The 13,570-nt window shown below is 29.8% G+C and overlaps 1 pseudogene; it reads left to right on the top strand.

Moving 5' to 3' along the window:
- The first annotated feature begins 21 nt into the window (after positions 1–21).
- Positions 22–2,737, top strand: LOC149495349 (receptor-like protein kinase FERONIA pseudogene; annotated as a pseudogene).
- Positions 2,738–13,570: the final 10,833 nt, after the last annotated feature.

Below are 13,570 nucleotides of genomic sequence, written 5' to 3'. Positions count from 1 at the left end.
TGATTTTAACGAGCTGAATTAATGGCTTATCACAGAAGTTCGAAACTACTTTCTAATCACATCCCTTGCTGCAGAAGAATAATTAGTGTCCACCATCCAAAACCTGCTATTTTATCCAAGAAGAGCAATCACACAAATAGAAATTCATTGTTTGCTACAATTATGTCTCTTGGTTTCTTGTTCTTTAACTATTGCATAACCCCATTCTCTGCCGATGAGCTACCTTATTATGTGCCTCCGGATTACATTGAAAAGAATTGTCCCCCATTAGATCCATTATCTAATTTCGGATCAATCGCTGCCAATGAACGAAATCTTAATTTTTCAACTGTGTCCAGAGTATATGCCTTAGATCCTTCCAGCCATGAGAAACCAAAAATTTCTGCTTGCATCTTTACAAAACAGTTCACTTACACATTTTATGTTTCTACTGGCCCCAAGTTCGTTCGCCTTTACTTCAAACCAATCACATATGCAGGTCTAAACATATCAAACGCATTGTTTTCTGTCAACATTGGCCGATATACACTTCTAAGCACTTCTGAATCCTCCTATTCCAAACTCAACTCAGGTGCTGATTATGTTGTGAGAGAATTTTGTATCAACATAGATGGCCCAATATTAAATGTGACTTTCAACCCATCCTCAAAGATTTCAAGTTCTTATGCTTTCATAAATAAGATTGAAATTGTCTCCATGCCTTCAAAGCTTTATATTCAAGATGATGTTCCACTTCCCCTGCTAGGACATCCTTCTCATTTTTCTCTAGAGGACTATACAGCCCTTGAGACAATGTACAGGCTAAACATAGGAGGGGATTTGATCCCTCCAACAGAAGATAGCGGCATGCTTCGTGTCTGGACTGAGGACACTGATTATATGATGAGTAGAGAAGGTGAGACAAGTAGAATTGAATCAAACGTTGAAATTGAGGCAAGCTCATTGGCACCAGCATATGCAGCTCCACTCCAAGTTTACACCTCTGCTAGGTCAATCAGAGATACTTATACATGTAACTATAGTGCAAGATGGTCGTTTCCTGTCGATTCTGGCTTCTATTACCTTGTTAGACTCCATTTCTGTGAGATTTCAAATGTAATTCAGCAAAGAAGTCAAAGAGTTTTCAATATTTATATCAATAATCAAAGTGCTGAAGATCATGCTGATATTTTCAAATGGAGCCTTGGGGCAAGAATTCCCATTTACAAAGACTACATTGTTGATTTTTCTAAACATGGTGAAGGCATAAAGACTATATCAATTTCCGTGAGACCTAACAATGGCTCATCGGCAGGTCCAATTTTAAACGGTTTGGAAATTTTCAAGTTGTCTGACCTTTCAAACAATCTTGCAGGACACCATCCATTTGGATTTGGGGTCAGAACTCCACCGTATCTAAGTTTTTCAAAGCTTTCAAGTGATCGTGTAGAGATATTGATTCATGTTCTAACGGGAAGCAGCCAAGTAATAATTTTACTTTGCGAAATTTTTCTAACAATTTTAACCTGTTTTAGTCAACGTTTAAAAACTTCTAAGCAATGGCAACCACCTGACCATTGCCGTGTCTTCTCAATTGGTGAAATAAAGCTGGCAACAAACAATTTTTCAGATAGTCTAATCATTGGCACTGGTGGATTCGGAAGAGTTTACAAGGGGCCAATTGATGATGGCAACATTATTGTTGCTATAAAGCGTGCCAATCCAAGTTCACACCAAGGTTTAAAAGAGTTCCAAACTGAAATTTCTATGCTTTCAAAGCTCAGACACTGCCACTTAGTATCTTTGATTGGATATTCCACAGAGAAAAATGAAATGATACTTGTTTATGATTATATGGCTCAAGGTACACTGCGTGATCACCTCTACAATACTCACAAACCTCCACTCCCATGGAAGCAGAGGCTTAAGATTTGTATTGGAGCAGCACGAGGACTGCACTACCTGCACACGGGTGCAAACAACACAATCATCCACCGCGATATAAAGAGTACCAACATACTGTTAGATGACAAATGGGTAGCAAAGGTTTCAGATTTTGGGTTAGCAAAAGTAGGTCCAAGTACAATGATGCTGTCTCAGACACACATTTCAACCATAGTAAAGGGCACCTTTGGTTACTTAGATCCTGAATATTATCGACGCAAAAAACTTACAGAAAAGTCTGATGTTTACTCATTTGGAGTGGTACTTTTGAGACTTTATGTGCTAGGCCTGCTGTGATGCCAATGGGAGAAATTGAAGAGGAAGAATATGAGAAAGTAAATTTGGCAGAATGGGCATCAAATTGCTACCAAATGGGGACTCTTGATCAAATAATTGATCCATATTTGAAGGGAAAGATTGCCCCAGAATGCTTCAAGACTTTTACCAGTATAGCTAGGAAGTGTTTAGCAGATAGAGGAAGTGAAAGACCATCCATGGGAGATGTGCTTTGCAATTTGGAGCTTGCAATGCAGCAGCAGGATGCTGCTGATTTACTAGAGGACATGGCTCAAAAGGTGGCCAATGGGAGGATGAATGGTGACGTTACAATAAGTATTAATAACGAACAATGCATTCACTTTTATAATTCAGATAAAACTCCAGGGGTGGAGTTTTCTGAGATCATGGTTCCCATGGGACGTTGAGGAGAGACTCATTGTCAACTGCGATGCCCTGTCCATTGAGCTAAACATCACTTATGTATGATACAGATTTTAAGTAAATAGTCTACCTATGAATGTGTCTTCCTTTTCAATTCCTCATTCTTTATCAGCTAGCTAAATAAAAATTCCACCATATATGCATGATGAGAAATTCTTATTCCGGTGAATACAAGAATTTCAAATATATAAAATACCTTATTGATGTTTGGGCAAATGGGTAATGTGTAATGACTAAAAATTCCAAATTTTTGACCTATCAACGACCATATATTTTTCTTTCTTGAATCAATATTGACTCCTACTTTTAACACTCAATGAATTATGGTCAGGTCAGCCCATAAGATATGTGCCAAAACACCTCAAATGCTTATAAACTAAAAAGATAGAGCAATATAACAACAGAAAAAACAAAAAAAACAAAAAAATTTTGTTTCTTTTTTAAACAAAAATTTGTTAGAAACACTAATAGCATTTTAATAAATTTAACAATTATCAAACATTATAATAATACATCAATAAGTGTATATATAAATAATAATAATCCGAAGTTCCAAACCAAGAGAGCCAACTAATGTGTCCATGCTGTTTCTGTAGTAGCCATAATACTCAAAATATATATAATTCAGGAAAAAAAAAATCCAATTATCAGAGTTACTAAACATAAACAAGTAATTTCCTGGTAGGATGCATTATGCTATTTTCACAGTAAAAAATACAAATACCGGGAAAAAGAAAAAGAAAAACTCTACCAAATGGAACATAATTAAATCAAGAAGAGAAGATGTCTTGTTGGAACCTGAGGAGTTCAATGGAAGAATGGAAAATGGAAGCAAATGAATCAAAGAAAGATCCTGAAATTGAAGAATTGCTTTTCTCTACAGTGTAAAACTTGGCTTTTCTTTATATTTAGTTGTTCTTAAAATTGCTTCAAGAGAAGTAGCAGCAGCTAACCGTAATTTGAGCGATAAAGCCATCGAAGAAATCCCAAAACAAAATCATTTTTTATTATGGGAGATTGGAATTGGAGTGGGTTTGTGAGTGAGACTTGCATTTGGTTGAAATGGGCTGAATCCAAGCCCAATTAAGAGTTCTGAACAAAAGATTGGAGGCCGAGCTAATTACTTTAAAGTTGTTAGGGAAAAAAACAATATAAAATGCGACACTTTATAATTAAAATAGATTATAGTTTTTTTTTTTTTTTGAAAATAATTTTTAATTAATATATAAACAATATTTTTATTCCAGAAAAAAATGGAGATTTTATAAGTGTAAAAGGAAAATCTATTAAGTATTAACTATCACCTTCCAATTAAACTATGCAAAATCAAATTTAATTAAATCCTCAATTTCAATATTTAGTATGTTTCTAATACTAAGTGCATGTACAATCTGATAATAGATCTCGATTCGAATCTCATCCCCAGTATTCAAAATATATATATATAGTGTGTTAAAAAATATTTATTCAAATGATTTTATCCATAGTATCCAATTGCATCCGATTATATTATCATTCCATCCATTTTTTTTACTATGAGTTAAACAATTTAGATATATTGGTCTTCTCATTTATGTGAGGAGTGAGCAGTCTCGAGTTCGAGTCTTTTCGACCATCAGTTGTTTTCACCAATTTAATGAGCCAAGGAGAAGGCTACCCCCTATTGTGTAGCCCGCAGTATTATTTTGGCCCTTAAAACCTCCAATGAATTAAAAAAAAATAGATATAATTACTATTTTATTTTATATTTTGTTAAAATTAACTATTTTATTCTTGTATTTTTTTAGGGTCAATACGTTCTATTTTTAAAATGAGAATGAGAAAATAGCTAATATCAATAACATATAAAGATAAAATAATAATTATTTCTAAAATTTATAACGGAAAAGTATAGAAATAAATGAAATGGTAAAATAGTTTGATGGAATTAAACATTAAAAATAAAATCATATATTTTTTTAAAAAAAGAAATAAGAATAAAATAGTCAATTATGATAAAATATAAAAATAAGATGATAATTATCCCATTGTTTTAATGCAAAGTTTGATTGATTTTGATTTAATTGATGGTATCATATAATTTAAAAATAAAAAATTACTGAATATTTTAATTTTAATATTGGATGATATAATTAGAACTACTTTAATTACTTAAAACTCTGTATTAAAATAATTGCAAGTTATATGAAAAATATGCAAGCACTGAAATATGAATACATAGGAAAAAAGAAGAGAGATAATATAGTTAATTTTCGCATAGGTTAAAAATAAAGAGAAAATGTACTTAAAGAGTTAAAATCACAAAATATCATTTTCTGCATACGGAAAAATAGTCAATATTGCATAAATAATTAACAAGTTAAGTAATCTTATTTTTAAAAGGTAAATTTTTTAAATTATAAAAAAAAAAAAGCCTAAACTTTAAACATTCTTAGATAAAAATTCTTAAAAGGATTAGATTTATAAGATCTAATACTTTTTTTAAAAGAAAACACACGAAATAAGGATATTACACTTTGTTATCAAAACTATAGCAATTTAATAATTTTATTATTATATAAAAAGATTATTGCTTTATCAACAGGCTATTTATTAGGGTGGTAACGCGAGTTCAATCAAAACACCAAGAGTTACAACCCAAGCCATCAGGTTTCCCTCCTTGCACCCATTGAACCTAAACTTGGAGTGCAGAGAAAAAAAAAACCTACACCTTACAAGAACTATACAAAAACAGAACAGAAAGTAAAAAGCCAAAAGCATGTGGCCTAAGATTAAAGATTCAACCTCAATCTACCTTTTCATGATAAATGAAAAGAGATTGACAAAATGCGCAGAAACAAGAACAATCCAAGCTATTACAGAGTTAAAGTCAAGCTAAAAAAATATTTTCCTCATCAACGCTTTTCTTAGTCAAACAATCTGCAAATGAGTTTTTGAATCCGTTAATGTGAGTAAAGCTGAAGTGGGCTAGAGAAGATAATTAATTACTAATTAATGAATATATCTCTCCATTAAATTTCAATTTATTACTACTTTATTTACTAATTAATTCTTTTTTTTAATTCACTAGAGACTTTTATAGCCGAATTATAACACTGCGGGCTACACAACAGGAGTAGCCTTCCCATTGGCTCACCAAACCAGACCACTAACTAATTGAAAATAATTAATTCTTTATAATTCACTTAAAAATCTTAATTATGCATCTATATTTAAACCTTAGAAAAATATACAACTTAATCTGTTTACTTTACACATAAAAAAAACTACATAAAATTTCCTTTTAATTTAGTAAATTAATTTAAATCTCCCAGTCGCATAAGGAGAATAACTATACCTTAAGAAGCAAGAAACATATATATATACAGTAGAAACCCCGCTTTTCCCTTTCACATTGCAAATTTGCAATCTACGTATCTCTCTCTGCGCACCAGACTGTCACAGGCATGGCAACCTCTACAAGCAGCAAGAAACAGAAAGCATTCAAGAGAATAGAGATTTGTTAGATTTGCCATTGGAGATAGTGCACTTAATACTTTTAAAGCTACCCATCGACGCCATCATGGATTGCATATGGGTTTGCAGAAATTGGCGCAATCAAATACTTGGCCAACCTAATTTCTCTGATAGGCTTCTTTCAAGGTTCTCTGACAACCCTATGCTTTTATTATCAATCGCAGCAAAAACAATTATGGTTATGATCCTTTTACTAATTATGATCATGGGGATTTCTACTTGCTTGAATGGCTTGATGACACTGGTATAAATGGTCAATCTCTCATGCTTAACATGGGGGAACCCTTTGATATTTATCAATTATATTTTGCAGGTTCGTGCAATGGGTTGGTGTGTTTCTCGCATGAAAATTGCAATTATATATACATATGGAATCCGATTATAAAAGAAAGTGTTGTTCTTCCGAAGTCCACAACAATGGGGGAAAAAAAGATTTACGGATTGGATTTTGTCCAGAAACTAATCAGTACAAGGTAATACAAGTTACACAAGGTATTAGTACATCAGATGACCCGCTCGTAACGTGGAAGTTTGAGATTTACAGCTTAGGATGTGATGAAGAATGGAGAAACATAAAATATATTCCTCTTTTTATCATGTTATGATGGAATTGATGGAACAAGACATGATGATCCCTTTTGAAGGTTACCTTCATTGTTTTGCCAAGAGCACTTCTTATTATGGAGAGAAGAAAATATGCATTATTGCTTTTAATATAAGCAGTGAGCAACTTCAATTGATAGAGCTACCCTCAAACAATAAATGAGCAATGCCGATGGATAGAGCAGAAGCAGCAGAGCTTATGCTTGAGGGTATTGGATAATTGGTTAGCAGTACTTCATGAGGTACCAGATGGTTCCTGTGAGATATGGGTAATGAAGAATTACAAGTTTGAGCAAACTTGGTGTAAAGTTGGGAGCATTCCATTGCAGATAAGAGATGGATTATCTATTCCAAATCCATTGGTTGCTACAAAAAATAAGGAATTGTGGATTTGTGAAGATACATATCGGATTGTCACTTTTGTTCCAAGTTTGTTTCTCCCAAAATTCTGATCAAGGCCATGCGTAGTTAATAACATTGTATTTGGTTTCTCTTTTCATTTCCTAATAAGATTTTGATTGAATGTGTTTTACTTCTCTTTTGTAATTGTGTTGAGTTGATTTAGCAACTAATAATAATAACAATAATAATAATTGATAGGTGTTATTTTTATAGTATTTTTAATATAATTTTTATTAAGATTTTTAGTATTTTTTAATTACTTTAATTAGTTTTTATTTAGTTTTATTTTTTTTTTTAAAGTTTCCTTAAATCATATTTCACTTGATTTAAGAATTTTGCAGGATTTTTATAGGAAACCAGTTTATTTTTTATCTAGACGCTGTGAGAGTCCTAATTGTGAAGAAATACAAAGCCTATACAGTTTTCTATTTTCAAAAGATTTCTTACTCAATAAAGATTCATTTTCCTAAACGAACACGAAAATATTCTAGAAATTCTATATAAAGAAAGAGATTATCCATTTGAAGGGGAGCCATTCATTGTATATACCATCTTTTGTTTTATTGTTTTGTCTCTCTCTAAGACTTCAATTGATCAAGATTTGTGTCAAGATTCAAGGAAGCCGCCCAGAATTTTTTGTTGACTAGTTTTTATCTCTAAATTCTTAATTTTGTTTTACTTTTCATCATTCACATTGATTATAGAATTATTTTCAAGTTTAATTGAGTTGTATTTAATTACTATGTCGAACTAAATTCTCATACTAGGGATTTGATGTAGCTTAATTTTTTTTTTCAAATTTATAATATTAGATTTACTTTTCTTTGCTAAAAGTATAATTTATTATTGAATTAATGCTTCCGGGCAGAATTTCTCCCCTGAATTGATTTATTTCCTTAATCACTATCGGGAGAAAGGTTTTTGATATGAAAAATGTAATAAATTACATGAAAATAATAACTTGATGCGGAAGCTATATGGTTTGACTCATGGGAGGTTTTCATAAGTTAATGATCTTAGGTTATGAATTCACAAAACAAATCATAAAACTTAATGATTTAATTAATGTTTAATTGCGCTATTGGAAGATAAGTAATTAGACCGGGTTAAAATAGCTAACAATACATCATAAGAGCTTGTTAGTGATTTTATGGTTGTTTCCCCTATTTGAACAATTAAAATTGATTATCAACTAGTAGAATAAATTGGATAGAATTAAGTGAAGTCAAAATCCCTAGTAGATTTTAATCATTGATTTCTTTTTATCAAAAATTGCCTTGTTTTTATTTCTTTTCATTCTCTTTTATTTGTTGATTTTAATTTCTTAAAATAATTCTCCTTATTGCCATTTAAATAATAGTAGGTTAACATAATTTTAGTACTTGGTATACAATCCTTGTGAGAACGATACTGTACTCATTCTGTATTACTTGTTATGATTTCGTACGCTTGCGAAAAATCACCGTCAATAATAATTAATGGTATAAATGCATATTCGACTTGGCAATATATAGCTTTAAATTCAAAGCACACCTTTGTTTATATACTATTGATTTGTCATTCTACATGGAATCATGGTTTCGTTATATCAATAGCGTGACGAAATTAAAATGGGATTATCATAATCAGGCGTGTCAATCAGGTGTGGTTTAGTTAGTTTTTTTACTATTGTGAAAAATGAGAAATCTTGAATTCGAATTCTTTCGGTTAAAAAATTAATTTCGCGAGTTAAAAGAAGTATTACATATTTTCTTATTATACAGTATATAATATTTTGGATAATAAATCAAATAACTGTTATAATAAGGTGTGTATGATGTGACCTTAGTAAGTGCAAAATGGAGAAAACAGAGTCCTCAAAGTGGTGCGTTTATCCTCAATGTGTGAACATAATTAAGTCTGAGCACCACTATTGATTTCGTAAGTCTTATCATTTCATCATCAAACAGTATTTAATTATCTTATATTATTTCTAAAGGAAAAAATATTTATTAATTTGTGGTTGTAAAAGAAAAACGTTATTTATTTATTTTATGTTTAAAAACTTTTTAGCTAACCCATGTTTTAATTTAATACAAATAATTATATCATAATTGGGAATATTGCCCAGAATAATGTATATACCTACTCTCCGTTCTATAATATTGCTAAATTCTATTATTTTGAATTATAGGTATAAAATTTAATTTATTTGCCAATGTAATATTATATATATATATATATATATTGTTTTTCTGGTTCAGATTTATTAGTTTATTAATTGCGTAAAAGATGGCAAGATAAGTCAATTAAAGAGAAACAGCTGGACAATCATGTGATGATGATGATGACTGTTATAAAGGAATCTATAAAAGATTCTGCATCTATCTCCAAGAATCCATGAATCTTCTTCATTCTTGGTCTCATACTTCCTCAAACCAATAAAGAATCTCTAAACATTTTCGTATTATTTTCTTTTCTCTTTAAACTTTGTATCTGTCTATCAATGGACTTACTCATCTAACAACTTTTTTTAATAATGATATTTCACCACCCGGCATGTATTATCTTTATTGGTAACGAAAATAAATGATTCATATAACTTTTATATTTAGTCCGACGTGATAATTGTAGTCGAGAAAAAAATATTAAAAAATTAATTAATTTTTCTGCGATTACTTTCATAACGTTTTGAATATGAAATTAATTTCATTCCAGATTCATATATAGGTATATGTATAAAAAACTGTACATTTTGCAACTCTAAAGTCTAAAGCGGTAATGTGGGTCTTGACTTTCCGAGTCAAAAACATTAGGCTTGATTTCTATAAGTCTGCCGGACCTTTTTCCATTGCCAACGTTATCATTCTATATGCTTTATAAGATTTGTTTTCAAATATGTATTTGTATTAACATACAATGTTAGATTTGCTCAAATAATGGACATAAAGTGTAATATATATATATATAAAGAAAATTTCAAAATTTTACGAAAACAAACAACTTGAATCTAATAATTAAGTGAAGATAATATTTGCTTTTAATTATATCTTTAAGATCGGTTAAATTAGGTTCGGTAATAGCTTTTAAATGGGTTTTAGTCAAAATGCTAAAAGCTAGTTAAAAAATTAGATTTTGAACTAGCTTTTAGAGTTTATGATAACTTTCTTTATTAAAAATTAACAGCTATCCAAACAGCTAAATTTAATGAATAGACCTTAATTATTTAGAAAAAAATAAATTGAATATGATTCCAATTATGAATTCTATTTCCGTTCCATTGAGTTTCGAAAAACCAGTCAAACATAGAAAAACCTTATGTACTAAAATAATTAGTAAGATGATCAATGAAGTCAGACAACTTGCTTCTTTGATTTTTGAAGTCGTATATTTTTGCCCATATGTTTTTAGGAAATCTACACAAAATTATGAAATACATACGTAAACAAGCCTTGAGAATTGACTAAGTTTGGATTTAAATAATTGGTAAACAATCGATTTCCATTTGATAAGTTGAAAAAAAAAAGTCACAATTAGCAACTTATTTTCGAACTCAAATATATATATATCTTATGATGTGAACCACTTCACCGAAAAATACTTATTATATTAAATATATTAAAAAAGATACAAACTATTATTTTCAAACAATAGAGAAATTCCTATGGTGTATATCCAAGACAATAATTAAGGAGGGAAAAATATATATAAAATGATCGACTTCCATGATTAAGGGTAAATCTTTAGGGGCTATAAATAGACTTTATGCTATTGAAATAATTATAAGGGCTATAGTAGAATTTGAACTCTTGCTTTTTGGTATTTGGGCAACTCTCAATTAATATGCATACGGAGGAGATTAGACATACACTATAATTATAAAATGTTCAATCTATGATACAACACCAAGACATAGTCTAATGGTAAATACATATACGGTCTGACATATATTCAAGTTCGAATTCCCTTTCAACACTTAAAAAAACACGTTAAATCTAGAGATACGGTGCAATGTGACCATACCTTAAGATTTATATATAATTCAATATTTGAATTTATGAGGTGCACTAGGAATATATTCTAACTACCTTTATAGGGAGGAAAGTTAAATTTTTTTTTTTTATTATTGAGGAATAGAATGTGAAGATAACATTTAATATTTGGGTGTATCACGTGCTCACTTTTCTCTTATAATGACGCAAAAACACTATTTCCCTTCCCTTTAAAAGAAATCAATCAAACGCTTCTTTTTCAAAGTTACCGGATGTAATCATGTGTAGGTTTCTTTTGATGTATTAGGAAAGCTTGCTGGTTTGATTTAATTTCGCTCAAGTTTAGTAATTTGATCATTGAACAAAAAAAAATCATGTTTAAGGTTCTATTACCATTTAATTACTTATAAAGTTAACTAAAGTTAAAAAAAAAGATATTTTTTTTTCTTACGCATCAATACTAAAACCAACAATAAATTTATTTACCAATTGAATTATGAATTTATATATAAATTTGAAAATTAAATTAATTTCATGCTTTTTTCATAATGAAATCTTCTGTTAATGATTATTTAGTATCAATTCTAACTTTGTGGATTGCTGAAGTTTTTATTGATTTAACTATTTTGCTGATAAAAGAAATTTTCTAACTTTGCATCTTGCCATTGACTTGCACTAACATGACATTGAACAATAAAAAAATATATATATTTTTAATTGATTTTGGAATATAATTAAGATTATTCAAGACCACAATAAATTTAAAATAATTTTTTAGTATTTTTTTCCTTCAAAAAAATTATTTTTAAAAGATAAAATAAATTAAAACAATTTTTAAAGACCAAGATATGACTCTTTTAAAAATCCAAAATTAATCCTAACAACATAATTCAAATCTAAAATGTGAAAATAAAATCATTTAAAAGTAATGGAAAATAATTTGATAACATTATTAAAAAGAAAAAAATGACGCTTATTATCTATTTATATCCATATTTATTTAAAATTTACTATGTTTATTTGTTTAAATATTCATTTAAATATCTATATTTAAATTGATTAGAATTTTTACTATTTATATTCGCCTAAAACTCATTTAAAGTATTATTATATGAATAGAGTATCCGTAAAATTTTAACTATTTAAATCTAAATTTATTTAAAATATAATTTTTATTAATAATAAATAAAATATTCATAAATACCCATTAGCGGGTATCGGGTGATGGTTAGCCAAAAATATATACCCATATTAATTACTGATAGCAATTTTACTATCAATCCATACTAAATTTACATATAACTATCCAAATTCTTTATAAATGGATTGAAGCCGGATACCCTAAATAGCGGCACAGCCTGCATCCCTACCCTACGGAACCAAGATTCAATATTCCAAATTAAAAGGGACAAATCATAAATTTTTTTGTAGAGTAAATTAAAATTTTTTTTGTGGTGTAGGGGACAATGTCATGATGATGTAATAAAAAAATAATAATAAAAGATCAATTTAGAAAATGACAGAGAGAATCATTGTGTGACCATAAACTAGTGGCTAGAGACAAAAGAGTGTCAATTTTGTTTTGCTATTTATCTTGAAGGCATTTGGATAAAGTCAGTCAGCTAGAATCTTCCGACAGGCCAGTGGTCAGCAATAGCTGATTATCTGTTCATTGAAGCGCGATTCTAGAAATAAGAACAAACAAGTCATTCCAAAATTACTCACAGTCTCGTTTGGGCACTTACTGAAGAACAAAAATAAAAGGATGATAAATGCATTCTCCCTCACTAAAATTTGTAAAAAATAAATAAAAATAAAAATTAGGGTTGTATGTATCAACAATTCGGTTCGGTTCAGTTTAAAAATAACTGTAAATTGAAACCAGATGCAATAAAAGCCTATAGTGGCAGATTGAGAAATACTTTTCTAATTAAGAATTGTTTTTTATTTTCCAATTGTTTAATTAAAAATAAATAAAAGAGAGGGGTAGAATTGAGACAAGTCACAGTCTATGAACTGAAGCACCGAAACCAGCAATAAAAGTCGAGGCTCATATCATGTGAATGATTGCATCAGGAACTTTTCAAAGTTAAATCAGATTTTTCTTGATGGGTAAAATTGTCTTTAGCTGGGTATTAGGTTTGATGGTGAAAGGAAGATCAAATTTGGTGGGGGCCCGCTTGTCAATATAATTGAGTTGCTTAAGCTACCTGTTATAAAAATAAATAAATAAATAAACAAGTAAAACAAAGTGGGTGGGACATAAATTTCCATCGTGTGGGAGTGGGACCCAGTTGATTGTGATAAGCCTCATCCCACAAGATTGCATAAAATGAGTACCTTATTTATTAATAATTAATTTTAGATTTGAGATAATCCTGATTTTAATAAAGCCCTCAAAATATGAAAAATATGATTATCACCAAGAATTTTGT

This window comes from Jatropha curcas, chromosome 6 (assembly GCF_041381405.1).
Source record: "Jatropha curcas cultivar XTBG-Jc1 chromosome 6, XTBG_Jcur_1.0, whole genome shotgun sequence".
Classification (NCBI taxonomy): Eukaryota; Viridiplantae; Streptophyta; class Magnoliopsida; order Malpighiales; family Euphorbiaceae; genus Jatropha; species Jatropha curcas.
This window is presented reverse-complemented; position numbering and strand designations above follow the sequence as displayed.